The sequence below is a fragment of the Acanthaster planci genome, linkage group LG19 (assembly GCF_054643075.1).
Source record: "Acanthaster planci isolate LZ-2023a linkage group LG19, COTS_SCS, whole genome shotgun sequence".
NCBI classification, from domain to species: domain Eukaryota; kingdom Metazoa; phylum Echinodermata; class Asteroidea; order Valvatida; family Acanthasteridae; genus Acanthaster; species Acanthaster planci.
This window is the reverse complement of record NC_141795.1, coordinates 3,587,884-3,592,023: the sequence shown is the minus strand read 5'-3', so window position 1 is coordinate 3,592,023 and position 4,140 is coordinate 3,587,884. Positions and strand designations below refer to the sequence as shown.

Genomic DNA, 4,140 nt, shown 5'->3' with positions numbered 1-4,140 from the left:
GCACAGTTTTGATTCTTGTTTTCTGTTTATATTGATCTGTGTATCGATTATAGATGGACATCTTTGTTTTATTGGAAAAGTTTGTTAATGCTTGCTAAACTTGCAGACTTTCGTTGGCAGCACGCGTTGAAGTGTGGCTCAATTACCCAAGAATAAAACAAACTTGAATGGTACATGGCATGTAGTGAAAATAGCCCCAATGCTGCCCATTGAAATAAGTCTCATTCAGGATTCACAGCATTCTTGATTCAAGTCCCCTTTACCCGCTAGTCCACGCAAACAAGCTAGACCGACCTCGTGCCTCGTCCTCGGTCACATGGTACCTACGACATAATTGCTCGAGCAATTTCGGAATTCTAATGTCTATACGAAATGCTCATTTTGTACATTGGTATTCTGCTATAAAAGGAAGCGGCGGCGGATAGTGGGATCGGGCGGCACATTGATGGAATTCGAATGATTCGGGAAAATTTAGTCTCTACAGAGAGTAACAATGCACAATTAAGGAGTTAGAATTAACCATAAAATGTATATCTAGATATGTACCCCGAGGTGACTGCATTAAGGTAGAATGGAATAGCTTGCATAAAAAGTAAATTAAGTTTTATCTGGTAAGGAAATAGAAAGCACTGCATTTCAAAATTTCTGCACTTTTGTAATCATAAATATCTCTCCAGGTGCGCTCCTGAATTTAACAAGGGACGAAAGGCGAGAGAAATCCATTTAAATTTAAATCAAACCATATGCAAAGGCAGCAGAGATAAGCTACATTGATCCCTTGTACAAAACTGTACAGATTGTAACTAACTTTTTCCGGTCTTCTTTTATGAATGTAGTGTTTTGTGTTACCTTGTCGTATTTATTTACCGTCTGGACGGCTGGAACAAGCCTTGTCAACAGTAGCTAAGGCACCAAAGACTAATGTCACGTGATCAGACTAGTGCTCATAGAACCTTTCCAATAAAACTGCCACTACATGAAACCATTCTCTTCCTTATTGAATTGGAGATCAATCTTGTATGCGCTACTTCATCAGCTGGTTGCATCATGAGCAACGAAGTAGAGCAGGGATCGGTGGTTAATGACCTTTTACCAACTGAACAAAGCTATTGATCGACAGTGTAATTGGTACAAAACGACTGCATTTAAGAGCCAAAGTTTTCAACAGCAATCCTAATTTTCATTGTAATTGACTTATGGATATTCTAAGCTGAGTAGAGTCATTACCAAGGAATTTGCGATATTAGGCATTTGCCTGTATCGAGGGATCTAAAATTAACAAGAGCAAATGGCATTACGATACCTTCAGGACCTTGTTGCATCCCTGCAATACGCCTGGCGCCATATCGTCACAAAGAACCCAAACACCATACCTTTTAGTAAACAACAGAAAATGATGCATGGAGGCCGGCAATTATGATGCTCTGGAACAGACGCCATTGATGGAAACAAACTACAACCTGTGGTCTATTATACTACTTTCTTTTTAACTTAACAAAGGCGAAAACGACATTAACCTGACTTATAAATGGACTTTTTCAACAGAAACGACAGCAGGGAGAAGCTGTATGCGGATTGCTATGGAAACAATTATGGACCTATTTTATGCTAGATCTGTTCTGTGGTATCCCGTTCCATGTAATTCATCAAGTGCAAAACAGGCAAATGTTGTATATTAATAACAATATTTAATAACCAGGTCAACTGGACAATGCCCAGTGGTTGACTATAAGTACCCAGCATTTTCTCAACAACGAGTTACAAATTAACAAAACTAGATGGCATTTGAATGCTGTCGTGTGACTCGACTCAGAGGGATGCAGCTACAGCTTGCCTGGCACCGAACACACAAACAATAGTAGACCTAGTTAGGCCTAAGCCCATAATTACATGTCATGATGCCCTAGCAGAGACCTGATGTCAGGTTCAACCCGTAGTTCGAGAGGACATCACAATTTCTTATGGCTATTTCCTTGTTCCAAGCAAGCTGCCAAAGCGATGTCTGTCCCCTGGAACTCAACTCGAGATTTTACTCTGTTAAGAGCCGCGCCCTTCAGGATCATGCGTTTCGGATGAAGACTGTATCATCTGCTGTGATGTGTGGGCGGGACTGTTCTCGGACTCTCGGTGTGCATCATTCAACTATCATGCTAGGAGCCATCTTTGTAAACTGAATAATAAAACAAGACTGCAAAGCCAGTGGGCCTTTGTCAAGATGGAAGGAAGCGTGTACTTTGATAAAAACTATGAAATTTCTTTCTTGTCAGCGCCCTCTGTCAGAAAGTACACGAGCTGCTTGAAACTACTGAGAGCTGGTTTCAAAGGCAGTGGCATCTACACTATCACCCTTCTGGCATATTTGACGGCTTACAAGTTTACTGTGACATGGAGACTGATGAGGGAGGCTGGATCGCGTTCCAACGTCGCTAGGACGGCTCTGTCGACTTCTACCGCAACTGGACTGACTACCAGTCTGGCTTTGGTAACCTGAATGGTGAGTTCTGGTTAGGAAATGAGGTTCTACGCACACTAACAGAGACTGGACAGTGGCAACTCAGAGTAGACTAGGGAGACTGGGAAGACAACACGGCATGGGCACAGTACGGTGAGTTTAATATCTCGGACCCCGATTACACTCTTCATATCAGCTTATACAATGCCTCAAGTACAGCAGGGGACGCAATGAAAAGTAACACAAAGTGTCGGTTCTCAACAAAAGATAGGGACAATGACATTCACATCAAGAACTGTGCACGTTTTTATGAAGGTGCATGGTGGTTTAAGGACTGCTTCAGATTCGGTGCCCATCTCAATGGTAAATACACCCGTGACCAACCCTCCGTTAAAACAGATGCAGGTGTACAGTGGTTACTTTGGGAAGGACATGTTGACCACCCCTTGAAGGAAAGCGAAATGAAAATGCGGGAAGTGCCTTAAGGTAGATATAAACTTGTGGGTGGTGCGCGCAAAACTATGTTAATTTCACCATGGAGAAATAAAACAAAAACAGAACCGGGGTTGACCACGAGGTAACCAGAGGGACAAGCATCTGAGGGGGCCCTATTTGAAGTCGAAGGGCTTATGAAGGGACGTATTTAACTATCCAGTGCCAGTCTACCGTATACTGAGCTTTGTAGAGTATTATTAGCCTGAGGCGCCCTCCATAGATCATAAAAAGAAAGTTTAGTTCCCCTTTGTGATTCGCCCGTCCACTGGCATGACGTTCTTCTGTCGAGTACTCGTTGGATGCGTTTGTTTCAACATTTCCAAGTGCTCAAGGCTTGACAGCGAGTAACCCACTGTGCTTTTCGCTTCTAAAGCTGTGACGTATTTCCTTCTAAAACATTTTGAACCACCTCTACCCTCCCCTGTACCTGGTGGCGGAATTTATAAGGACTTACCTCAGCTCATTATCCCAATTATGGACGAGGGGCTGAATTAGTGGAATGAAGGTGTCATTGCCAAAAACACATCCATGGTGCGAGGTCTCAAAGTTGTTTGCAGATCACCGAGCTTAATTGTGGTAGGGCACCGTGACGGTTCAATTGCAGATCTCCAGTTCCATCACAATTTACAGTCTCATACGGGCGAGTCCTTCAATATCAGGATTTATGTAGTCATCTGAGAACAAAAATGGGCGGGCGAACCCTAGGCTTCACTCTATGCAAACTTGAATAAAAAAATCTAAATACACAGACTGCAGGTCGGAGGACGAAACCAGAGGTGGGCGCGTCCTACAAGTGGCACAAGCTGATGGCCTGCCGAGGTACGTGACTGAGTAGACTGTACACAGATTACAAATGCCAAGCATTTAAGGGGAGGATATAGGCCGCTTTACCCATCATGCACGTTACCGATTTTTTGCATAATAAACAAAAGGTTCTTAAGGTGGATAAGATTATGTCGCAAGGGCTGCAGCCTTAGTCCTCCCAATTGGTAGTGTTTAATCGAAGGCCGCGCCTACTGGTATGTAACGAAGAATTTACTTTTCTCCTACTTTCACACCACGGTTTCCTAATCGCGGACCGACAGCCAATCGTAGACCATACTTTTTGGGGCGGCTGTCGGTGCAAACACACCAGTATAATCATGTTCACATCTAAACAGAGCATTGATTTCGAATTTTTGCAGCTTGGAAAA

General features: G+C 43.1%; 1 pseudogene; it reads left to right on the top strand.

Moving 5' to 3' along the window:
• The first annotated feature begins 1,801 nt into the window (after positions 1-1,801).
• LOC147795962 (fibrinogen-like protein 1) lies at positions 1,802-2,919 on the top strand (annotated as a pseudogene).
• Positions 2,920-4,140: the final 1,221 nt, after the last annotated feature.